The sequence below is a fragment of the Bos grunniens genome, chromosome 13 (assembly GCF_055505025.1).
Source record: "Bos grunniens cultivar Pamir isolate PY7600 chromosome 13, Bosgru_T2T1.0, whole genome shotgun sequence".
Classification (NCBI taxonomy): domain Eukaryota; kingdom Metazoa; phylum Chordata; class Mammalia; order Artiodactyla; family Bovidae; genus Bos; species Bos grunniens.
Window position 1 is genome coordinate 44647945 of NC_141177.1, and position 27105 is coordinate 44675049.

At 41.9% G+C, this 27105-nt stretch overlaps 1 long non-coding RNA gene across 4 annotated transcripts in view; it reads right to left on the reverse strand.

Moving 5' to 3' along the window:
• Positions 1-27105, reverse strand: part of LOC147360882 (uncharacterized) — an 83342-nt gene that overhangs the window by 2745 nt on the left and 53492 nt on the right. For 2 of the 4 annotated variants that reach the window (XR_015139455.1, XR_015139453.1), the window contains exons 2-4: positions 22038-22271; positions 19988-20488; positions 7674-9239 (exon numbers count right to left, since the gene is read on the reverse strand). This is a non-coding gene — a long non-coding RNA (uncharacterized LOC147360882). Of the gene's footprint in view, positions 1-7673; positions 9240-19987; positions 20489-22037; positions 23908-27105 lie in introns of those variants that run through there. The other 2 variants (XR_015139456.1, XR_015139452.1) reach the window with 2 other exon arrangements.

Consider the following 27105-nt stretch of genomic DNA (forward strand, 5'->3'; position numbering starts at 1 on the left):
CCTTTCTGTTCAAGATAGAATTCTCTGGTCTCCCACACTGCATTCAGTTATTTTCTTTTCCACTAATCTCTGACAATTCTTTTTCATTATCTTTCATGATCTTGACACTTTTGAGGAGTATTGGTGGTTTATTCTATAGAATGTCCCTCAATTTAGGCTTCTCTAATGCTTTCTCAAGATTTGCGTGAGGTTATCCATTTTGGGCAATGAAATGACACTGAGTTCTCATTGCATTGTATCAAGAGGTTTGTAATGTCCATGTCTTATTACTGGTGATGTTAACCTGGATCACTTGGAGTTAGTATCTTGGGAGGTGATACCTTGGAAACAGGTCAACTTGTTTCCCTTCAAAATTTTACCCATTAGTTTTAGCATCCATCGATGGATCCTGTCCCCAATAATGATTATTGTGGTACTCAACCATTTTATTAAAAGTTACTTACCATTTCCCTGAGGTATTTAATAAATACTAGAGGAGACTGAGTGTGTGTGAGTAGGCTGGGAATTTGAGAAGGGAGAAGAGGTATGTTCAAATAATAAACGAGGGGTAGGGACAGGAAAGCAGAAAGAAAAGAAAGTGAAGTCGCTCAGTCGTGTCTGACTCCATGGACTGTAGCCTGGCAGGCTCCTCTGTTCATGGAATTTTCTAGGCAAGAATAATGGAGTGGGTTGCCATTTCCTTCTCCAAGGGATCTTCCTGACCTAGGAGTCGAACTCCCAGGAGCTACCAGGGAAGCCCTGGAAAGCAGAAGGGCTCCTCTAAATGTGATATTGTTAGCATGTCTTGAAATCCCAGGAAGCTGTAACTGTAGCACCTGATTTCAAGACCTCCTAGATAAGATTTCACAACCTCTCCATACATATGAATCTACCAGTCAAGGAATCAAGGTTTGTGAGACTTAGAATTATGCCTTTAAAGGACAAGAAAGCTGTTCAGAGTGGGAAAACCTAATAACTAACCACCTCCATGATCCCATATCTAGTGTTAGTAAAATGCATAAATAAGCCAAGGTAATTACTTACAGTGAAATAGTTGGCATTTTTTATTTTAAAGTCATCCATACTACATTAGTATTAACAAATTCTTTTGATAGACACGATTTTTGTCTTTGATTCCTTGAAATAGTTTTCATAAAGAAGTCTTTGGCTAGACTTACTGGGTATTGTGCTTTTGGTTACCAAATTTTAAAATGTCATGATTCAAAGGTGTTTTGTTTTGTTCTTAAAACGTGTATTCTTCTCTCTTTAAGAGAAACTTCAGAGGCCCTAAAGTTACAACACGAGCTCCTTGCTCCACATGCCAGTCACTTTTATTCCTTCCTAAGCAACAATCTCTGGTTCCAGAACTGTGAGTGCATAGTGTGCCAAAAGCAGGGCTGGAAGGAACCAGGAGGTATTTGCAGGTTTTCCTTAAATAAGGAAACAGGAAAAAAGAAGGAACCAGGACTTTAGCTTAACTGACTTGAAAAAAAAGGAATCAGGACTTTAGCTTAAGTGACCAGAATACTCAAAAAGAGAGGATTCAAATTACTAATATAAGGAACAAAAGAGCCTATATGAATTAGAAGGAAGTACTATGAACGATGAACAATTGTATACCAAGAAATCAGATAACTTAGATGAAATACACAAATTCTTAGAAAGTCACAAACTACCCAAACTGACTCAAGAATAAATAAAATATCTGTATAGACCTATAACAAGAGATAAAATTAGTATTCAAGAAACCTCACAAAGTGCAGGACCAGATGGCTTCACAGATGAGTTTTACCAAATGTTTAAGGAAGAATTTAAATGAATGCTTTACAAACCCTTACAAAAATAGAAGAGGGAACATTTTACAACTCATTCTATGAGGCCAGTATTTTTCTGATACCAAAACCAGTCAATGACATCACAGTGGGAAAAAGAAACTTATGAATATAGATGACAAAATCCTCAACAAAATACTAAAAATCTGAATCCAGTGACATACACAAAGGATTATATACCATGAGCAAGTATAAATTAACCCAGGAAAGCAAGATTGGTTTGATATATAAGAATCAACAAATAATACCGCATTTCAGTAAAATAAAGGGCAAAAACAACATGATCATTTCTATTGATGCCAAAAAAAATTTGACAAAACTCAACATCCCTTTGTGATTAAAAAAAAAAAAATACTCAACAGACCACACAGAGAAGAAAAGTTCCTCAGAATGTCAAAGGGCATCTGTGAAGAAGCCGATGAAACATCATAATAGCAAAATACAGAAGCTTTTACTCTAAGATTGGAAGCGTTAAAAGGTTATCTGCTCCCAAAACTTCTATTCAATATGGTATGAGAGATTCTAGCCAGGGCAATCAGGCAAGAAAAAAGTAATAAAAGGCACCATACTGATAAAGGACAAAATAAACCTATTTCTATTTGCAGGAATCTGCAAAAAAGGTATTAAAGCTAATAAATGCCTTTAGCAAAAATGCAAGATACAAAATCAACATACAAAAATCAATTGAATTTCCTTCCATACCATAGTAGTAAATTTTTGACAATAAAATTTTAAAACAACTCCATTTACAATAGTTTCAAAAAGAATGAAGCACCCGGAATAAATTTGGCAAGACAAGTCCTTAGAAATATACAACACATCATTGAAAGAAACTAGAGACCTAACGAAATTGAAAGACAACTTGTGTTCAAGGACTGGAATACTTACTATTGTTTAGATGGCGGTATTCTTTCAATTGATCTACAGATTTAATGCCATACTTCTTAAAATTCCTGCTGCCCTTTTGCAGAAATTAACAAGTTGGTTTTGAAATCTACGTGAATACAGGCTTTCAGTTTCCAGTTCAACATATAAGGAGATTGGAAGTTGTTGCTCTTCCTTAACAATTTGTCTTGTGTTTATTAACGTAATTAAAAAGCTGAACAAGCTGGAAAAATCAGCAACTCTTTTAAGAACCATTGAGAGAAGTGAGGTCACAGGCAAACTGTTGCCCTCAAAATTAAAGAGACAGACATGAAAATATTAATACAGAAAATCACAAATTACCAGAACAGAAACCCTAGGCACAAACCTCCCAGGAACTCAGTGCCAAGGTAAGAAAAATATAAACTATAATTGATGAGTTACTGGAGGCTCAGGGTGGGCAAGTCTGGGAGGTAAAACTCCAGGGACTGAAGCAGTCATAAGAGGGATCTTACACTTTCGTGTTTTACCTCCTGGGACTTGATCAGATCTTCACAATGATATTGAAGAAAATTCCCTCATGCTTCCAGCATGGAGAGAAGAAAAGGAACCCTTTGAAATATGACAGAGCATTCTGTCCTTCTTCATCAGGCTTGTCCTCAAGAGAAACTCTCTTATCAGACCCTAAACTCTAGGAGACTTATCAGAGCCTAAACAACCCAGGAAATACGCAATTCCAGCCCACTCTAGCCATCTCTCCCACCTAAGCGGGTAGGGGAGACTAAAAAGCACTTAGGAACATCACAGGTCAGAGGTACAGGGTCACTGAAAGACTGAAGTTGCATCAACAGGACTGTAGAACACTCCACTCCCCCTACACCTCACCATCACTTTTCTAAAGGCCTCCTTATGGCAGTTCCATTTACTCAGTATATCACATCTGACTATCAAGAAAAAATTACAAGACATACTAAAAGGCCAGAAACACAGTTTGAAGAGACAGAGCAAGCATCAAAATCAAACTGAGATATGACAAAAGATGTTGGAATTATCAGACTAAGAAGTGAAAACAATCATGATTAATACAGTAAAGTTTCTAATGTGTAAAGTAGAAACCACATAAGAACAGATGGGCAATGGAGCAGAGAGATGGAAATTCTAAGGAAGTGTCTAAAAGAAATGGAAAGGATTGAAAATATTATAAAGGGAGTGAAGAACGCTTTTGATGAGCTCACTAGTACACTGGATACAGCTGAGGAGACTGAATTTGACGATATGTCAGTAGAAACTTCCAAAATGAAAAAGCAGAGAGAAAAAAAAATGGAAAAAATCACAGAACCAAATATCCAAGAATTGTGGGATTACTAAAAAAAGATATAACATCCATATAATAAGAATACCAGAAAAAGAAGGAAGGAATAGAAATATTTGAAGCAATGATGATTGATAACTTCCTCCAAATTAATATTGGACATCAAGTCACAGATCCAGGAAACTCAGAGAACACCAAACAAGATAAGAGCAAAAAAAAAAAAAAAAAAATCTAGGGCATATCATATTTAAACCTTAGAAAATCAAAAATCAAGAAAAAGCTTGAAAGAAGTCAGATTAAAAAAAAAAAAAAAAAAACCTTACCTATAGCAGAGCATGGATAAAAATTGCATTTAATTTCTCTTCAGAAATCATGCAAGCAACACAAGAGTGGTGTGATATATTTAAAGTATTGAAAGAGAAGTACTCCAAGCTGGAATTTTGAACACTACTGAATTATCCTTCAGCAGTGTAGGAGAAGGACTTTCAGACAAATAAAACTTGAGGGAATTTGTTCCCAGTGGATAAGCCCTGAAGAAATGTTAAAAGAAGTTCTTCAGGGAGAAGGAAAATGATAGAGGACAGAAGCCTGGATTTACATAAACACAGGGGAGCAGCAGACAAGGGATACACTTGTGCCCAGTTGCGTCTGACTCTTTGCGACCCCGTGGACTGTAGCCCATCAGGCTCCTCTGTCCATGGGATTTTCCAGGCAAGTTTATTGGAGTGGGTTGCCATTTCCTTCTCCAGGGGATCTTCCCAACCCAGGGATCATTTCTTATGTCTCCTGCACTGGCAGGTGAGTTCTTTACCACTAGCACCATCTGGGAAGCCTCATAGAGAAGGGATAGATCAGATCAGATCAGATCAGTCACTCAGTCGTGTCTGACTCTTTGCGACCCCATGAATCGCAGCACGCCAGGCCTCCCTGTCCATCACCAACTTCCAGACTTGACTCAGACTTATGTCCATCGAGTCAGTGATGCCATCCAGCCATCTCATCCTCTGTCATCCCCTTCTCCTCCTGCCCCCAATCCCTCCCAGCATCAGAGTCTTTTCCAATGAGTCAGCTCTTCGCATGAGGTGGCCAAAGTACTGGAGTTTCAGCTTTAGCATCATTCCTTCCAAAGAAATCCCAGTGCTGATCTCCTTCAGAATGGACTGGTTGGATAAGTGAAGGTAAAATAAAAGTTTTTATTTTTCTTATTCTTAATTGAGCTAACATACAGAAGTTCATTACAATAATAATAGCAACAATGTACTTGACTGTGAGATACATATTTTTGAATGACAGCAATGATACAAAGGACGGGAGGGGAAGATTAGGATTATCTTGTTACTGAACTTGTTACTATAAGGCATTCACACCAACTGTGAAGGAGTGTAGCATAATTTGAAAGTGAACTTGGTTTCATTGTAAATGTATATTACAGACTCTACAGCAGCCACCAAAAGAAGTACAACTGATATGCCAAGAAAGGGAAAAGAATTGAATTGTATAAAATGCTAACTAAAACCCACAAATATCAGAAACAGAGAGGAGAACAAAAATAGGGTCAAAAAAACAGAGCAATGAATAGAAAACAACAGCAAATATGGTAGATCTAAATCCAACTGTATCAATAATTACATTAAATAGCTATAATGGAAAATAATTTCAAAAATATATGTGTGTATATGTATAACTGAATCACCTTGTTGTGTACCTGAAGCACTGTAAGTCCACTATACTTCAATAAAATGTATATATTAAAAAAATAATCACTTTAACAAGCACCCCCAAGCCTCTATTCACTTGGAATCCCACTCTCATTGGGTGTATATTTATTCTGAATAGGAGACATTATATTGTTAAAAGTGTAAGAAATAAAACCACTTTAAACACCAATGGTTTAAAATATAGCAAATAAAAGGCAGATTGTCAGGGTGGATCAAAAAGCAAGACTCAACTACATGTGGTCTCTAAGAAACACACTTAAAATATGAAGCTACACATCGATTAACAATAAAAAGATGGAGAAAGATGTTACCATAGTTACACTAATAAGAAAGTGGAGTAATAAGAAGAAAGTGGAGTAGCTGTATTAATTTCAGACAGGTCAGACTTCAGAGCAAGGAAAGTTATCAGGGATAAAAAGGGATATTACATAATGATGAAGTGGTCAGTTCTCCAAGAGTATGTAACAAGCCTTAATGAGTTTATTTGTGTCTAACAACAGAGTGTCAGACTATGTGGGTCAAAAACTGATGGAGTTGTAAGGAGAAAGAGATGAATTCATTATTATAGATGGAGACTTCCACACCCTTCTCTCAGAAATGGACAGGTTCAGCAGACTGAAAATCAGTAAGGACATAGTTGAGCTCAACAGCACCATCAATCAACTGGGTACAATTGACAGCTATTGATTACTTCATCCAGCAAGAGCAAAATACACATTCTTCTGAAAGCTCACATGGACATTCACCAAGAGAGATCACATTCTGGGCCATAAAAAACACCTTAACAAATTCAAAAGAACAGAAATCACAGAAAGCAAGTGCTCAGGCCACAGCTGAATTAAACTAGGAATCAATAACAGAAAGCTGGAAAGTCCCCCAAATATCTGGAGATTAAACAATACATTTGCAAATGATACTCGAGTCAAGAAGAACTCTCAAGAAAAAAATTAAAATGCTTTGCAGTAAATGAAAATTAAAATGCAACTTATTAAAATTGGTGGGATACAATAAAAGCAGTGTTTACAGGAAAATTTATCGCACTGAATGCTTATATTAAAAAAATAAGAAAAATCTAAAATCAACCATCTAAAACCCTTACATGTTAGGAAAATAGAAAAAGAAAATGATTTGGATTTTATTTAAATTCAAAGTAAGCAGAAGGAAAGAAATAAAATGTCAGCAGAAATCAATGAAATTGGAAGCATGAAAACAATAGATATTATCAGCAAAATCAAACTTCAAAAAGATTGATGACCTCAATAAGCATCTAGCTAGGTTGATTAATAAAAAGGAAGCAGAAAAATGATTAACATAGAAATATAAGAGGGATCATCACTGCTGATCCCAGGATATTAATGGGATAATAAAGGAATATTATAAACAACTCTATACCCACAAATTTGATAACCTATATGAAATAGATGCATTCCTTGAAATGTGCCAAAATTTACACAATTTGAATATTGATCTGAATATGTGTAGAAAAGATAGTATGGTTTTATATATATATATATATTAAAGAAATTGAATCAATAATTAATAACTTTCCAAAACAGAGAGTACCAGACCTGTATCAATTCACTGGTGAACTCTATGAAACATGTAAGGAAAAATTTATACCAATTCTCTACAATCCTTTCTAGAAGGTAATAGATATAAAAAAAGGCCTTTCTAACTCATTTCATAAAGCCAGCATTACTGTGATCTCAAAACCAGTTCATAATGTTAATTTCAATTAATGCTATGGATGCTGGTACAACAGTTTATTATTACTATTTCCCTTACATTATATTATTATTATTGTTGACTGACTTGGGTCCCTCCAAATTCACATGCTAAAGCTTTAACCCCCAATATAGCTGTACATGAAGACAGGAATAAATCACTGAGGTTAAATGAGGTCATAAGAGTGGGGCCCTAATCCAATAGGATCCTTATAAAAGGAAGAGAAACCAGGAGCCCACTCACAGCAGAAAGGCCACGTGAGGACACAGTGAGAAGGAGGCCACCTACAAGCAGGGAAGAGAGCTGGAGTCAGTCCTTCTGGCACCTTGGTCTTGGACTTTCAGCCTCCAGAACTTGAGAAAAATAAATTTCCGTTGCTTAAGCCAGCCGGTCTTTAGTATCCTTTTCAGTTCAGTCACTCAGCCGTGTCTGACTCTTTGTGACCCCATGAACCGCAGTACGCCAGACCTCTCTGTCCATCACCAACTCCCGGAGTTCACTCAGACTCAATGTCCATCGAGTTGGTGATGCCATCCAACCATCTCATCCTCTGTCGTCCCCTTCTCCTCCTGCCCTCAATCTTTCCCAGCATCAGGGTCTTTTCCAATGAGTCAGCTCTTCGCATCAGGTGGCCAAAGTATTGGAGTTTCAGCTTTAGCATCAGTCCTTCCAATGAACACCCAGGACTGATCTCCTTTAGAATGGACTGGTTGGATCTCCTTGCAGTCCAAGGGACTTTCAAGAGTCTTCTCCAACATCACAGTTCAAAAGCATCAATTCTTCGGCACTCAGCTTTCTTCACAGTCCAACTCTCACATCCATACATGACCACTGGAAAAACCATAGCCTTGACTAGATGGACCTTTGTTGGCAAAGTAATGTCTCTGCTTTTTAATATGCTCTCTAGGTTGGTCATAACTTTCCTTCCAAGGAGTAAGCGTCTTTTAATTTCATGGCTGCAGTCACCATCTGCAGTGATTTTGGAGCCCCAAAAAATAAAGTCTGACACTGTTTCCCCATCTATTTGCCATGAAGCGATGGGACCGGATGCCATGATCTTCGTTTTCTGAATGTTGAGCTTTAAGCCAACTTTTTCACTCTCCTCTTTCACTTTCATCAAGAGGCTCTTTAGTTCTTCTTCACTTTCTGCCATAAGGGGGTGTCATCTGCATATCTGAGGTAATTGATATTTCTCCTGGCAATCTTGATTTCAGCTTATGCTTCTTCCAGCCCAGCATTCTGCATGATGTACTCTGCATAGAAGTTAAATAAGCAGGGTGACAATATACAGCCTTGATGTAATCCTTTTCCTATTTGGAACCAGTGTGTTGTTCCATATCCAGTTCTAACTGTTGCTTCCTGACCTGCATACAGGTTTCTCAAGAGGCAGGTCAGGTGGTCTGGTATTCCCATCTCTTTCAGAATTTTCCACAGTTTATTGTGACCCACACAGTCAAAGGCTTTGGCATAGTCAATAAAGCAGAAATAGATGTTTTTCTGGAACTCTCTTGCTTTTTCAATGATCCAGCGGATGGATGTTGGCAATTTGATCTTTGGTTGCTCTGCCTTTTCTAAAACCAGCTTGAACATCTGGAAGTTCACGGTTCACATATTGCTGAAGCCTGGCTTGGAGAATTTTAAGCATTACAGCAGCTCAAACAGACTAATACAATTATTATTCAAATTTTTATAAACATTTGCTCAGAAAGGATAAAATGGTTGATCGTAATAGAGCTGGCTTCCCAGGTGGTTCAGTGGTAAAGAATCCACCTGCCAATGCAGGAGATTTCAGGAGATGAGGGTTCAATCCTTGGGTGACAAAAATGAAAAGATTATTGTTAAAGAAAACCAGATATCTCAAGTTAAGGAATTTAGTGCTTTTCTAAATTGGGAAATGGGAGGATGCAAGAGTCTGGGCGCCCCAAAATCATTCCTTTGATCTGCACTCAGCTATCTGCGGCCAGTATCCTGTGTCTACATTGTGAGTTTCCTCAAGCTTCAGCCTTGGGGGTGGCTGCAGGTTGATGACTGCTAGGTGGCAGGCATTCGGTGTTTCCTTCCTGAATTCCCACAGGGCTCACCATGAGTAGGGGGCTGCAGGGGTTAATGATGATAATCTTTTGTTAATCTTTTGTTTACTGATACTGCAGGCAATATTTTATTTCTCTTATTTATATGCTAAGTCGCTTCAGTCGTGTCCAACCCTGTACGACCCTATGGACTGTAGCCTGCCAGGTTCCTCTGTCCAAGGGGATTCTCCAGGCAAGAATACTGAAGTGGGTTGCCATGCCCTCCTCCAGGGGATCTTCCCAACCCAGGGACTAAACTCAGGTATCATGCCTTGCAGGCGGATTCTTTACCATCTGAGCCACCAGGGAAGCTCTCTTATTTATTCTATGCTAAGTCACTTCAGTCGTGTCCGACTCTGTGTGACCCCATAGATGGCAGCCCACCAGGCTCCCCCGTCCCTGGGATTCTCCAGGCAAGAACACTGGAGTGGGTTGCCATTTCCTCCTCCAATGCATGAAAGTGAAAAGTGAAAGTGAAGTCGCTCAGTCGTGTCCGACTCTTAGCGACCCCATGGACTGCAGCCCACCAGGCTCCTCCGTCCATGGGATTTTCTAGGCAAGAGTACTGGAGTGGGGTGCCATTGCCTTCTCTGCTCTTATTTATACTTTCTTATAAATAATTTATTTATATTTCAATAGAATTTCAAAATTTATAGACTATTCACTCTAAGATATGTCTGAAATGCTTTCGTATATCTGAAAATAAATATTCCAATATGAAAGATAAATCTAAAGATGTCTTATTCCAATCAGCATTGGACAAGCAGCATCGTTTCTGACCGCATATGTGTTCTCTGTACAATCACATGATCATCGACCGGACACAAGGTAGGGTGGTGAAATAGGGGAACTAGGCTAGTAAGACTTCCGAAGATTAGGACCAGGAAAAGTCAAAGAGCAAATCAGAGCCCAATATTGAGGTCAGAGCTAAACTCTGATGCATCCTTACACCATATATCAGCATTTCCTGTGAAACCCAATTGAACTCAACACGCCTAAGTGAACTCTAGCAGACCAGAGTCTCGAGTCTTTGAGAAATGCAGTATCACTTTTAGAATATTTTAAATTTGCAATCTAAAAAGTTTTACCACTTTGTTAAGGTGTCTGTAATAAAAACCAGGCAGGATTTGGGCATTCTGAATGGAACAAGCTCTCCAAAGGCTTATCCTCTGAAGCTTTCAATTACGGCATGCCTGACCTCAGATCTACCAAAGCTGGTCTGCATGCCCTAGCCACCTTGGAGGGGAGCCAGTCATTTCTGTGACTTAGTCAGATCCTTCCAAGGGGAGTAGATGACAACTTTATGGAGGAAGTACCCTTATTCCTGAGCACAGGCAACTCTGGGAGTCTAGCATGACGGATGTGCCAGTGAGAAGTGTTTATTTTTGATAAGTTGTACTTTCTTTTTCATTTAGTTCAAAATAGCTGTAAATTTCTCTTGAGACTTCTTTGACCCATGTGTTATTCAGAAGAGTCTTTTTTTGTTAATTTCCAACTATTACAGGATTTTTGAACTATCTTTCTATTATTGCTTTCCTGTTTAATTCCACTGTGGCCTGAGAACGTATTTTGTACAATCTCTATTCTTTCAAGTGTGTTAAGGTGTGATTTATGACAAAGGACGTGGTCAGTCTTCGTGTAAGAGCCCCATGGGCTTGACAAGATTGTGTGTTCTGCTATTGTTGGAAGAAGTATTCTATAAATGTCAGGGAGACTGATGGTGGTGTTCAGATTAACTATATCCTTACAGGTTTTCTACTTGCTTCATCTATCAGTTATTGAAAGAGGGGTGTGGAAGTCATCAACTGTAAGAGTGGGTTTGTCTATTTCTCTTTGAAATTCAATTAATTTTTGCCTCAAATATTTTGATACTAGATGCTTTCACACTTAGAATCATGATGCTTTCTTGGGAAATTTACCCCTTTACTGTTCTATAATGCTCTTATTTATATCCGACTTTTTTTTCTTGTGTTGAAGTCAGTTTTAACTGAAATTAATGTGATTAACTCCAGTTTTCTTTTGATTCATGTCAACACGATATATCTCTCTATGCCTTTATTTTCAGCATATATGAACCTTTAGATTTAAAGAGAATTTCTGGTGGACAAAGTATATTTGAATCTTTTTTTTTCCTTCACTCTGATAATGTTTGTCTTCTAATTCTGGTATTTAGAACATTCACATATATTGACTACTGGTATAGTTAGATTAATATCTACCACGTTTAAACTGTTTTCTATTCGTCACACTTGTTTGTATTTCTTCTTTCCTGCCATCTCTGGTTTTAATTGAACATTTTATACTATTCCATTTTCTTTCCTTTCTTAGTATACAGATTGTTATTTTAACAAATTTAGTGGTTGCTCTGGAGTTTACAGCACACATCTCTGGGACTTCCCTGGTGGTGCAGTGGTTAAGACTGCGTTTTTCAATTCAGGGGGCACGGGAGTAAGCAGGCTTACTGAGAGGAGCACGCGGTGGAGAGGTCTCTGAGGCCCCCAACGATTAAAGGACTTTCTTTAAAAAAAAAAAGGGGGGGGGCACGGGTTCGATCCCTGGTTGGGAAGCTAAGATCCCACATGTCTTAGGGCCAAAAAAACCAAAGCATAAAACTAAAATAATGTTGTAACAAATTCAATCAAGACTTTAAAAATAGTCTACATCAAAAACAACAACAACCTGACTCATATTTAAAAAAAAAATAGCAATATACATTTGCAACTAATCTAAGCTCACCTTCAAATAACACTATATCATCTCACATGTATTGTTGCTACTTTATAATAGAATATTCCCAATTCTTCCTTCTCATCCTTTATGACTTTGCTGTCCGTTTCATATATCCATATGCTTTAGTCACCCAATACATTATTACTATTATTGAAACAGTTATACTTCAATATCAGTTAAGAGTAAGAAAAAATAGGTACTACATAAAACTGGGCTTCCCTGGTGGCTCAGCTGGTAAAGAATCTGCCTGCAATGCAGGAGACCTGGCTTCAATCCCTGGGTTGGGAAGATACCCTGGAGAAGGAAATGGCTACCCACTTCAGTATTCTGGCCTGGAAAATTCCAGGGACTGTTACAGTCCATGGGGTTGCAGAGTCAGACACGACTAAGCGACTTTCACTTTATTTTTGGAGAAGGAAATGGAAACCCACTCCATTTATTCTTGCCTGGAGAATCCCATGGACAGAGGAGCCTGGCAGGCTACAGTCCATGGGGTCACAAGAGTCAGACACAACTTAGCAACTAAACCACATAAAACTAAAAAGCCTCTGCACACCAAAAATAAAACATGAACAAAATGAAAATGCAAGTTACAGAGTGGGAGAAAATATTTGCAACTTATATATCTGATACGGCATTCATATCCAAAATATAGAAAGAACTCATACAACTCAACAGGAAAAACCCTAATAATCTGATTTTAAAATGGGGAGAGGAACTGAATAAACATCATACAAATGGCCAAGAAGTCCCTGAAAATGTGCTCAACATGGCTAATAGTCAGGGAAAGGCAAATTAAAATCACAATTAAATGGTGATCATCAAAAATATGAGAAACATGGGAATTCCTTGCCAGTCCAGAGGTTTGGACTTGGAGCTTCCACTGCCAGGGCCCGGACTCAATCCCTGGTCAGAGAACTAAGATCCCACAGACGGAGCAGCACAAGAGGTTCAGGGAACCATGAGCAACAACAAGTGCTGGCAAAGATGTGGAGAAAAGGGAAGCCTTATGCACCGTTAGCGAGAATGTAAACTGGGGAAGTCGCTATGGAAAAAAGTGTGAAGGTTTCTAAAAAGTAAAAATAGAGCTACCACATCATCTAGTAATGGCACTTCTGGATATTTATCTGAAGGAAACAAGATCACTATCTTGAAAAGATATTGGGCTCCCATGTTCATTGCAGTCTTATTTACAATAGGCGAGACATGGAAATAAACTAAGTGCCCACTGATGAATGAGTGGATTAAAAAAAAAGAAAAGGCAGCCATTACAAGGAGAGAAACCCTGCCATTTGAGAAACAAAGGTGGACCTGGAGGGTGTTATGTGAAGTGAAATAAGTCATATAAACAGACGGTTTTATTTCACTTATATGTGAAATCTAAAACAAATTGAACGTATTGACAGAAAACAGATGGGTGATTCCCAGAGGCTGGGGTTGGGAGTAAGCAATTGGGCGAAAGTGGGAAAAAAGAGTAAGAAAAATGAAAATGTTTATTTTTATCTTTTAAAAATTCCCTTCTCTAATGCTTTTCCTTTTTTTAATGTAGATCCAAGTTTCTTACTTATGTAATTTTTTTCTTCATGAAGAACTTCCTACACATTTGTTTCTGGACAGGTGTGCTGGCAGTGAATTTCCTCCGTTTTTGTTTAACTGAGAAAATATTTCTCCTTCACTTTTGAAGGATAATTTTGCTTGATATAGAATTCTTAATTTTTTCTTTCAACATTTTAAATATTTCACTTCACTCTCTGCTTGCCTGCACAGTTTCTGATGAGAAATCCTCCATAATTCTTATCCTTATTTCTCTATAGATAAGACCCCTCCCCCCTACTCTGTCTTCCTTCAAGACTTTGTCAGTTTCCTGTAATTTAAATATGATATATCTAAGTGTAGTTTTTTTTTTATATTTGTCTTGGTTTTCTCAGAGCTTCCTAGGTCTGTGGTTTGTGTCTGTCATTAATTTTTGAAAATTCTCTGTCATTATTACTTCAAATATGTCATCTTTGTCTTTCTTTTCTTTTTGGTATTCCAACTGTGTTTATGCTATAACTTTTGGAATCTCCCTACAGTTCTAGAATATTTTGTTCTGCCTTTTTTTTGCTGCTGTTGTTCTTTTTATCCTTATTTTAGTTTGGGAACTTTCTATTGGCATATCTTTAACCTCTCTCATTCTTTCCTTGGCTCCTCTGAGTATACTGATGAGCCCATTAAAGGTTTGCTCCATTTCTATTACAGTGCTTTTTGATTTGTAGGATTTCGTTTTGATTATTTGTTATAGTTTCCATCTCTCTGCTTACATTATCCATCTGTTCTTGCATGTTGTCTAGTTTTTCCATTACAGCCTGTAACATATTAATCATAGTTATTTTTAATTCCCTGTCTAACCAGTTCAGAGTCTGTGTACTAGCTGAATCTGTTTCTAATGTTTCCTTTTTTCTCTACAGGCTCTGATTTTCCTTGCCTTTTAGCATGCCTCGTAATACTTTATTAAATGTTGAACATGATGTATTGGGTAATAAGAACTGAGGTAAAGCCTTTAGTATAAGATCCTGTGTTCATCAGTTTGAGAGTCGGGCTGTGTTTAATATTGCTGTAACTGTAGATGTCAGAGGCTTCAAATTTGTCTAACTTCTTTGTTTTTACCTTTCCTGTTGTCTATGGGCTCCTTAAAGAGTCTGTGCCTTGCAGCTCTGTCAGCTGTAATCCAGTGTTATCAGTTCAGTCACTCAGTCGTATCTGACTCTTTGCGACCCCATGGACTGCAGCACTCCAGGCTCCCCTGTCCATCACCACCTCGGGGAGCTTACTCAAACTCATGTCCATTGAGTCAGTGATGCCATCCAACCGCCTCATTGTCTGCCGTCCCCTTCTCCTCCTGCCTTCAATCTTTCCCAGCATCAGAGTCTTTCCCAATGAGTCAGTTCTTCACATCAGGTGGCCAAAGTATTAACATTTCAGCTTCAGCATCAGTCCTTCCAATGAATATTCAGGACTGACTTCCTTTAAGATTGACTGGTTTGATCTCCTTACAAGGAGTCCAGAAGACTCTCAAGAGTCTTCTCCAACACCACAGTTCAAAAGCATCAATTCTTCAGTGCTCAGCTTTCTTTGTGGTCCAACTCTCACATCCATACCTGACTACTGGAAAAGCTATAGCTTTGACTAGACAGACTTTTGTTGGTAAAGTAATGTCTCCGCTTTTTAATATTCTGTCTATCTAGTTTTATCATAGCTTTTCTTCTAAGGAGCAAGTGTCTTTTAAGTTCATGGCTGCAGTCTCCATCTGCAGTGATTTTGGAGCCCAAGGAAATAAAGTCTCTTACTGTTTCCATTGTTTCTGATCTATTTGCCATGAAATGATGGGACCAGATGCCATGATCTTGGTTCTTTGAATGTTGAGTTATACTACACTCTTACTGATGTGGGGGTAAGCTGCTGGAGAGAGGAAGCATTTTATAATCATTTAATTAAATCTCAGTCTTTTTAACAGGCCCATATTCCTGGGCTGTGACTTTCACAAGGGCCCCTTAGTTTTTTTCCCTTTCCCTTGGGTTCTGGTAAAAATCTTTCCCTGGGAGAGTGAGCATCTGCTTTGGAGAACTCTCTGGGCATGTCTCACAATGATTTCCCCTCCTCTTGTCAGAGCCACGAAAGGATCTTTATTTCTTTTTCAGATTCTGTTGACGTGGACCATTCTTAAAGTTTTTATTGAATTTGTTACAGTATTGCTTCTGTTTTATGTTTTGGTTTGAAGCGCCTATGTGGGATCTTAAATCCTAGACGAGGGATCGAACTCGTACGCCCTGTATCGGAAGGCAAAGTCTTAACCACTGGACCATCAGGGAAGTCCCTGAGGGGATCTTTCTTGGCTTCATGATAAGAATCTGGTGAGGTTCCTGAAAATAGGTCCTGAAAAGCATTGGGCTGCCTAAGACTTCAGACTCCAGAGATTTCACACTTTCAAACTATTCTACACGTCCAAACCCTCATGTAGGTGTTCCTACTTATCTATGGCTCCAGCGCCTTCTGCTCCGGGTAAGCAGACTCTGTGTTCACTTACCATCTCTCCAGACTGGAGGCGACGGTTTACCCTCAGATTTCAAATCCTTGATGGGCCGGAGGAAATCTGTTTATTTTCAGTTTGCTCAGAATTTTTCTGTTGTAAGAACAGGAATGATCACTGCCAAACTCTTTACATGTTAGAGCTGAAACCAGAAGTTCTGAGTCTGTCTTTTTGAAGTAATGGAAAATCTAAGCCACCTGGGAGTAGACAACAGCATTATTTCTTGCTCGGGTAACTGGAGATTTTAGAGGTCATTCAAGACTTATGTCTGGTTTGATCTCCTGGCTCAGCAACACTGATAAGAACACTTAGTCCTTTCATTTTTCTGTTCTGATTCCTCAGTGTCATCTACAACCTGGTTTCCAGGTGGCTGCCAAAAATTTCCACGCTATACACCCCCTCTGAGAAAGAGTAACTCTCCCCAACACTGGAAAGAAAGACTCTTGGGCTTCCATCTTAATGGAACAACCCCAGGTGACGTGTTCCTTGTATACGTTAGCTGTCGCTGTGAGACACTGTGTAATAACCACTGTGTAGTCTTGGTGCCACTTAACCGTGAGTGTTACTCACATGGCTGACAGTCATCTGAAAGGAGATCTGCTTGTGTCATCTGGGCTCCCCCACACATCGCAGGTTGGTGGGGTGTGCTCATGTAGGCTGGGTGACCAGATGGCTCTACTGTTAGCCAGGGAGGCTCTGCTCCACCTCCCTCCCTCTTCTGGGCTCTGAGGCTGAGTCATATCATTGTCATAGAAATGGCAGGGGTACAAGAGGGGAAGTGGAGACACAGACAGCTTCTTATGCATGAACCTGGCACAGTGTCCTTTCCAACAGTCAGAGTAAGACCCACAGCTGTGGCCAAAGTCAAAGGACAGGACAGGATACACTGCTCAAGATGAAGCCATGGTGAGGGCATAAGCGCAGGTGAGGATTATGGTTAAATACTCCATCTGCTACTCTCACGAGTCAGCCAGCCACTGTCTTCACAGGAATTCAGTGCCTTGATTGATAAAGACCAGTCAGAACTCAGACCATAGAATGGCTGATTGATTTCTACTGTATTCATTTGCTAGGGCTGCCAGAACAAAGACTTAACAGAAATCAGCTAACATTTAATAAGCATTTCCTACATCCCAGGATCTATGTTAATAGCATCTTGGGTTTATTTCCCTTAATCTTTACTACCCAAAAAGAGCAAAAAGAAATCAAAATAAAGCAAAACCAAAGAAAACCTGGGAAATAAGGACTAGTGTTAGAGGGAAGTTCCTGGTGGTCCATTGGTTAGGACTCTGCTCTTTCACTGCCAAGGGCACAGGTTCAATCCCTGGTCAGGGAACCAAGATCCTGCAAGCCACACGGCATGGCCAAAAAGCAAAAAAAGAACTAGTGTTAGAGATGTGGAACTAAGGTTCAGAGGGATGGGATAACTTGCCGCAGTCCCAAAGCCAGTGAGGAATGTGGTCCAGGGACCCGGAACCAGACCTGCCTGACTTTAGAGGCCAGGTGTCTAACCACCAGGCGGTACTGCCTCCAGGTGGGTTTGGTTCTGTCCTCCATATGGTGTGTCTTGTATGACAGGCATCCAAAAACTGTCTTGACTGAGTGGCTTTTTAGAATAAAATACTTCCAGCTGTTCTAAAATGTTGAAGCAGCTCTAATTAGTGTAGGCATACCTCTGAGATCTGGGTTAAACCCAGGAAGTCTGCTGCCAGGATGTGTGTATGTGATGAGCCACTTGAAATGAGCTGCCCCTGGGAATAAAAAAAAAGGAGGAGACATGCTTCCCACCTTCGAAAGATCATGGTCACAGCGAACAGTTAGAACATTCAGATGGAACAACAGATTCTGCTTGCATAGGGCAACTCATGAAAACACACAAATGAAAATAAATAGTCCATGTACAGTGCAAGGTAGTGGGGAAAAGATGGATTTTGCAAAAGCCTACCAGACTTGGGCTTTGAAATCATTTCTACCACAACTACCGCACCCAAAACTTGGAGACTGTTTCTTAACCTTTCTGAACTTTTATTTTTCTCAGCTATCTAATGAATATAATTAATGTCTGCTTCCTAAGACCCAAGTGAAAAAATGCATGAAAAGGATCTGTGACAGTGGGAAGTGAATAAATATCCAGTACTCTTGCCTGGAAAATCCCATGGACAGAGGAGCCTGGTAGGCTGCAGTCCATGGGGTCGCTAAGAGTAGGACACGACTGAGTGACTTCACTTTCACTTTTCACTTTCATGCATTGGAGAAGGAAATGGCAACCCACTCCATTGTTCTTGCCTGGAGAATCCCAGGGACAGGGGAGCCTGGTGGGCTGCCGTCTATGGGGTCGCACAGAGTCAAACACGACTGACGTGACTTAGTAGTAGTAGTAGTGTGTGCTAAATCACTTCAGTCGTGTCCAACTCTGCAAACCAATGATCTGTAGCCCACAGTCTCCTCTGTCCATAGAATTCTCCAGGTAAGAATACTGGAGTGGGTAGCCATTCCCTTCTCCAGCAGATCTTCCCAACCCAGGGATCAAATCCAGGTCTCTGGCATTGCAGGTGGATAGGCAAGGACTATAATTTCGGGGGTTTACATTTTGTGATGGAAAATGCATGACTTTCATTTGGGTGGACATATCAGATCTCCTGATCCTGAGAAAGTTATGTAACCTCTCTGAACATCAATGTTTCTTTTTTTGTTGGACAAATCCTGATTGAGCATCTACTGTGTTTGAGGCACTGGACTAGGCCAGCAGAGGCATGACCAATGCAATCCCTGACCTCCAGGGACCCACAGTACTTGTCTGTAGTAGGTACCTTCATCCTGCCCTTGTAGTGACGAAGGACAAGAGATGCTGTGTGTTGAATACCACTGGGCACATAGCAGTTTAGTCTGCATCAAACAAAATTCATCCATGAAGGATGGAAGAATGCCAAAGAGAAGGGTAGTGGGTATGTACTGGTTTTTTGTGGCTGTCACAAATGACCATAGACTTAGTGTTTAAACAATCCAATATTACCATCTTACAGTTCTGAAGGTCAGAATACTGACATGGATCTCACTGGGCTAAAATGTATGCATGAGTAATGTTGCATTCCTTTCTGGAGACTCTAGGGGGAGAGCTAAGGACTGAATTGTGTTCACCCCAAATTTATATGTTGAAGCCCTAACATCTCATGCAACTGTCCTTGGAGCTAAAGCTTTTAGGAAGTTATTAAAGTTAAGTAAGTTATTAAAGTTAAGTTCATCCCCTGAAGAAGGAAATGGCAACCCACTCCAGTATTCTTGCCTGGAGAATTCCATGGACAGAGGAGCCTGGCGGGCTACAGTCCATGGGGTCGCATGAGTTGGACACCACTTAGTGCTTTCTTTCTTTCGTAAGGTCATAAGGCTTCCCAGGTGGCGCTAGTGGTAAAGAGCCCACCTGCCAATGCAGGAGATGTAAGAGACCCAGGTTTAATCCCTGGGTCGGGAAGATCCCCTGGAGGAGGACATGGCAGTCCATTCCAGTAATCTTGCCTGGAGAATCCCATGGGCAGAGGAGCCAGGCAGGCTATGGTCTGTAGAGTCCCAAAGAGCCGGACATGACTGAAGCGACTTAGCACACACACACAAGGACATAAGGATGGAGTCCTAATGCAACAGGACTGGGTATTGGTGGCCTTATTACAAGAGGAAGAGAGAGAGAGATCGCTCACCCTGTGTGCAGGTACCAAGAAAAGACACCACCCACAAGCCAGGAAGAGGACTTGATCTTCACCTCCAGCCTCCAGAACCATGAGAAATCAATTTCTGTCACTTAAGCCACCCAGGCTATTTTGTAATGGCAGCCTGAACAGACTAATACAAGAATGCTTTTTTTCCGTTTTTCCAGATTCTGAAGTCTCCTCCGTTCTCTGGTTCATGGCTCTCCTCCTCCAGCCCTCAAGCCAGCAATGTCACCTCTCTGAATACAGCTGGGAAGGGTTCCCTGCTTTTCACGACTCATGTGATTCGACTGGACCCACTTGGATAATCCAGGAGACTCTCCCCCATGTCAGGGTCCTCAACCCTAATCACATCTGCAAAATGTCTTCCGCCTTTGAAGGTAATACACACAGACTCCAGGGACGACGATGTCTTTAAGGGGCCATTATTCTGCCTACCGCAGGCCCCAGGGAGGTCTGTTTGGAGTCCAGGCACAGATTCTGGAAGAACATCTAAGTGCACAGAAAGAGAGATGAGAAAGTCATGTTTTGTATTTCCAAGGCTCAGCATTTCTGCCACAAAGAATACACTCTGCCAAACAGGGAATGTAAGTGGTCTGGTCAGACATTTCCAAGCAGACATGGTCCCCAAATACCAAGAGTTAGCAGGCCTGGTTTGCTGGCGTCTTTTCTATAGCATACACTTGATTCTGATCATTGATAAAAGAACAAGGGGGGCTCCAGGAACAAGTACTCTAGAAACCCCCACCACTGCGTTCCCAAGACAAGAGAAGCACTTCCCTGGGGCCATCTCCAGGAAGAGAAGGGGAAGGGGCAGAATTTGAAAGCCCCAAGCATTTACCTGGGAAAGAGACTACTTTTTAAAAATTTATTTTTATTTTTAATTGGAGGATAATTACTTTATTATGATGGTTTCTGCTATACATCGACACCCAGATACATTACCATATGTAAAATAGATAGGACTTCCCTGGTGGCTCAGAATTTGCTGTATAATGGAGGGAGCCCAAAGCAGGGGCTCTGTGAAAGAAACTATCATACATTGGAATGAATGAATGAATGTCACTCAGTTGTGTCTGACTCTGTGATCCCATGGATTGCGACCCACCAGGCTCCTCTGTCTATGGAATTCTCCAGGCAAGAATACTGGAGTGGGTTGCCATTCCCTTCCCCAAGGGGATCTTCCCAACCCAGGGATTGAACCAGTGTCTCCTGCATTGCAGGTGGATCCTCTACTGTCTGAGTCACCAGGGAAGCACTTTATAACTGAAAGGAGCCAGCTAAAGCCCAAAGAGAGAATTATTGTTCATCATCAAGGCTGGTTCCCAGTTACCCTGAGGGGTGGGGCAGGGGTGCTCCTAGGGAGATTGATCCTTTTATTGTTAATAAGCAAGTCACACTTTCTTTCCCCACCTGAGGTTGGCATGTGTTCCTGTTTGGCCTCACACAATGTTTTATGTAGCTACACTTACGATGCACTCCAAGAAATGAGTTTCCCATTTCATCCTGACTGGCCTCAATTATATGCCCACTGGGCTGCTCCCCTTTAAGGTTCTTCCTGGAGCCCTAACATGGGACACCTGGGGACAGGACCCCCTTGACCCGAACTTTGCCAACAATCACAGCTTAAGCTCTGCCTAGAGGCAGGAGGGTGGACCAGATGTCTTCCAGCTTAATGAGTCTGTGGTGGGTAATTCAGGGTGACTGTAACAAAAAATTGACTGTCAATATTCATTTGGCTATTGCAAGCTGAAAAGTCTGCTTGCCAGGAGGTCAAAGCCTCCTTCCCAGGGGGGTGCCTCCACCTCCCCCTCATCTGGCTATTTTGCAGAATGGTTGCTATAACACAGAGGGGTACAAATAAAAATCTTATTGGTTTTTCTTACTTTCAAAACATTCCTCTCCCACAAGTATCAGTGACTCTGAAGCTTGAACCAAATATCCTGATTATTTTACCTGGGAAAGAATGATTTATTCCCCCCAATGATTTTATCCTGATAAATATATTATTTCTTAGCATGCCACACAGATGCACACTCACCTCCAACATAGTCAGCGACCCTTCAGACAGGGAGCTGTGAGTGTGCAGCTGATCCAGGTAGTCTTCCATCCACCTGCTGGGCTGTCTTCCCCTGCGCGCACCTCCTCAGGGGCTCCCTGCTTCACCTGCCCTCAGGACATCGGCACAAAGCCCGGTCATAGGCAGGTACCAGGTAGTCAGGGAGTCGGTGTTCCCAGTACGATGGCTAATTTCCACATTGGAGTAACAGAGAGTCTGCAGAAGAGTATATCTTAAAGTTTAAGAACAACTTCCAGGTGTTTCTGAAGCACGGAGCATCCAGTTTCTAAAGATCAGCTGTCTGTGGATACGATTAAACCAGTCTGATGCTCTCTTGTACCTTTTTTGTCATTTGGTGGCACAGAGAAGGACTATCACCCTGCAGTAATTCTGAGCTCCCAGCTTTTTGTTTGATCCATGTTCCATTTTCCCAGGCCACACATTTTGGGAAGGTATTTTTCACAAGAGTAGAGCTGAATGATTTGCCTCCCTTTTTCTCCTAACTGCTTCCTGTGCCTGGAGGCACTCACAGGTCACTGCTCTATATCAGGAGGCCACATGTTGCTCATTCTCCTTGAGAAACATTGCCCCTTTGCAGCTCCAATTTCAATGGTTTGTTCTCCAGGTTCATCTGAATTTCACACAGGCCACTTGTGCCTCAAGCATGCCTGTCTTTTAGTTACACATAAAAAACACTAAGTCAAAGATCTGAACTCCATCCTTTTTCCTTCCTAATTACAAGGTGTCCATAACTTATTATCTAAAATGCCAGGTCAGGGAGAGTGTGAACTTTGGGGAGAAACAGACCTGAGTTTCAATTCTGGCTTTGCTATTTTGCTATGTGATCTTGGGCAAGTTGCTAAACCTCTCTCAGCCTTAACAGAATGCTTCTCTCTCCCAGAGGGAGAGAAGCTCACTGAGGCTGAAGCTGCAAATCCCACTTGGATAAGGGAGGACCACTGTGGCTGTCCACTGGACATGTGGACAGTGTGAGCCCAGCATCCCAGGTGGCGTTAGTGGTAAAGAGCCCACCTGCCAATGCAGGAGATGTAAGAGACCCAGGTTTAATCCCTGGGTCGGGAAGATCCCCTGCAGGAGGGAATGGTAACCCACTCCATTATTCTTGCCTGGAGGATCCCATGGCCAGAGGAGCCTGGTGGGTTACAGTCCACAGGGTCACAAAGAATCAGATATGACTGCACGCAGGCTTAATTTAACTGAGCTTTCTGTTTGTAACCAAGATTCTGCACCAATTCCATGGCCCATGGCTCACATCTTTCTCATTTCTGGGCCCGTGGCCCATTGAGTCCTATCTGCCTCCTCTGGGATCCATTGAGTCCTATCTGCCTCCTCTGGGGTCCATTGACCCTTGCATCTGTCCTGATCACCCATTAGAGCGGATCTTCCAGAGTCCGTGCAGAGGAAGGCCTGTCTCCTCTAGACCTCAGATGTTTCAGCATGCTACTTGGTAAGGGCACAGACTTTGAAAAATTAAAAGGTGAATGTGCACTAGATTTGCAGGAAATTGGTGAAGAGACCCTGGGGGTTGTGGGTCAAGCTCTGACTATAGCATCTGCAGCAGTTTGTCCCTACCACGTCACTGGCCGCCACCGCCCACCCTGAAGGCTGTGGGGATTCCGAGGAGGAAGGGAAAGCATCTGAGGGTGACAGTCCTGCTTTCCATGAACAGAGTCAGGTTGTCAGAAGCCCACCTGAAACCCTTAGGGAGCAACAAAGGGGACAAGGTGGAGACGAGAGGGGGGAAAGGGGGACATAAACCCAGCAAGAAGTCCCCAAACCTGAAAGACAAAGCAACCACACCAGATACCAGCACTGAGTGTAGACAGCCCGGTGCATAGATTCTCGTTGCCTCTGCACAAGCCTCCACTGAAACACAAACACTTTTGGGAAACAAGTGCCACAAGCATGTGCACACATGTGAATGCACGTGGACACACACACACGTGTGCGTGCACACTCTCATCCCGTAGCCTGGTGGAAACCCAGCTCAGCCTGGCTGAGCCTTCCCCAGTGACCATCTCTCAGGCTCAGCTCCAAGTGACACCTTCCTACACACGCAGCACAGTGGGGTGGGGTGGAAGGACACCCTGGGGTGAGTAGCATCCCTCTTTAAACGGACAAGTTCTGTTCTCAGATCATAAGGGTTTCCCCGTGCACCCACGGAGACCAGGCTCTGGTGTTTGCCTAATGTAAGCAGTTAGCCATTCTAAGTTAGGGAACTACTACTGACGATTGCCAAATTGGGTGGGGGGGGGTGGTCGAGTGAGCCCCCTTGTTAGCAGAACTTTAAGAAAATAGGGCTTGTTAATGCCTCTGGAGTCTTCCCACGAGGCGCAGTGGTAAAGAATCTGCCTGCCAGTGCAGGAGATGCAGTTAGATCCTTAGGTTGCAAAGATCCCCTGGAGAAGGAAATAGCAACCCACTCCAGTATTCTTGCCTGGAGAATTTCATGGACAGAAGAGCCTGGCGGGCTACAGCCTATGGAAGCGCAAAGAGGCAAACACAACTGAGCACACACACATACACTATGCCTCTGGCAGATTAAAGAGTTTCAGTGTGATTAGGGAGAGGAAAAGATATTAGACAACCTCCCGACTCTTTTTCCGGTTCCTGAACAAAAGCCTTGAGCGAATCAGGTCCCATAAAAGCCCGGCAGATAAGCCCAAGGTTTGATTTTCTGTGAAGCTGTTTTCAGGTCTTAAACTCACACAGTCTTAAGAATCTCCTGTTTTGCAGGCCCTGCCTTCACCCACTTCCGTGAGGATTTCTGCTCCTAGCCCCTGGTGTGGGGCAGCAGACCCCTGTCCCCACCCCAGCTAAGAAACAGACCAGCCTGAACGCAAGTGCTCAGGGTCCCAACCGTCTCTTTTCTCTCTCTCCCTGACCCCAACACTCCAGATTATTACAGAAGGGGGACTTCCCTGGTGACAAGTTGTTAAGACTTCACCTCCCAAGGCAGGGGGAGCAGGTTCAATCCCTGATGGGGTAGCTAAGATCCTACACGCCTTGTGGTCAAAAAAATCAAAACATAAAATAGAAACAATATTGTAACAAATTCAATAAAGGCTTTAAAAATGGTCCACGCCAAAAAAAAATCTTAAAATTACAGAAAAACCCAGGATGACTTGTTCTAGCCGACTGGCAACATCCTTCAGTGATCATGCAGTTTTTCCTGAAGGAGAGAAAGAAGGTGAATCTGAGAGTAAAACACTCAGGAAAGCTGCACAGAGTGACGTCACTGCCAGAGCACTCAGTGGCCAAGGAGACGAAGATTCTGTTAAAGTCCACGCCGGGAAGTGACTGGACAACTTGGATGAATCATGGAATTAGAGCATCAGTGTCATTTACCAACCCAACCGGCACAAGCCGCCAATCAGCCCTGGTGCACAGGCTACTTCCCAGGAAGAGGTGGGGAAGCTTCACACCAATTCCCCCCTTACACCTGCTGGGTGACTTGGGACTTCAGTTTCCTAGACTGTAAAATGAAGAGTGTGTGATTCTAGTTCTACAAGTTCATGTTATTCCTAGAGTTTCTAAGGCCCAGAACTCTGTCTCTATTCACATGGCCCAGTAAATAAATATTTCTTCTTCCTGGTGCACAGATGTAGTCAGCAAGTATGCTCACGGGTATCCAAGAAGTTAGCAACTCTATTTTTGGAAGGACCATCCCCAGCTGGGGTGTCCAAAAAAAGGACAAATCATCAACAAATAACTCAGCCTTTGGTATTTCAAACACATCATAAAATGAATGGCGAGGGATTTAATAGACTTGGGTTGAGGGAATCTGCCTTATATGCAGAAGAGTCCAAAAACATCATAAAAAATAAAAAAGACCTGCCAAACTCACAAATAAATGTCTCCAAGTCCTGATACCATGTTTTCCTGGTGCATTCCTCAATTTCACTGGCTATAATGGGTTCCTGTTGAAACCTGGATTTCACAACTTTTGTTTTGAATATTCCCGGCAGCACCAGGGAGGATCAGATTTCAAAAAGAACATTTTGGCCTTTGGTGGGGGACAGGGTAGCAATAAGCGCAGTCATAGGATTTCCCCTGTAGACCTTCTTCATCTTGACTTTTTTGCTCCCTCCTCCCCAAGCACAGAAATTCAAGAAAGACCCTGCAGGGCAGAGCTGTTAAAGGGACAGAATGCCATTGCATGGATGCTGTTGGTACCCAGCCCACATTCCCTGGACTCTTACCATTCTTGTGTATGTCAACTTAACACCTTCCAATTGTAAGAGGCTATGCTGAACTACGGAGAAGGCAATGGCACCCCACTCCAGTACTCTTGCCTGGAAAATCCCATGGACAGAGGAGCCTGGTGGGCTGCAGTCCATGGGGTCGCTAAGAGTCAGACACGACTGAGCGACTTCACTTTCACTTTTCACTTTCATGCATTGGAGAAGATAATGGCAACCCACTCCAGTGTTCTTGCCTGGAGAATCCCAGGGATGGGGGAGCCTGGTGGGCTGCCATCTATGGGGTTGCACAGAGTCGGACACGACTGAAGCGACTTAGCAGCAGCAGCAGCATGCTGAACTAAGAGCCTTTTCTGGTTGCTGGAGTCCTCTCTGCCTGGGCCCTGGAGGCTGGAAGGCCAGAAGAAACGCCCACTGGGAGCAATCTTAACCCGCTGGCAGAGGGGAGTAGTGGACCAATGAACGCCCCAGCTCCCCTGCGCCTCGGGAAGGACAGCTCTGAGCAAGCTTCTCCCCGTCTCAGATCTCCAGTGGCTGGCCCCTCGGGCGCTCAGGAACACACCAGCTGTGGCTTCTCCCCCTTCTCTGCCTCACTTCTCTGCTCTCCTATCAGTGCTTCCTGGGATCACCTCCCAAATAAATTAGACTCCTTGGAAGCTCAACCTGAGAAAGCCATTCAGTGTAATTAGACACGTAATCAGATTTTTACATGCATACACTTTTAGTTGTAGACAAGGATATATAGACAACCTTTCTAGATATGATTTAAGGGATCTCCAAACTATTTATTGCAGTGGAATCTAAAAAACAGCCTTCTTTAAGGAGGT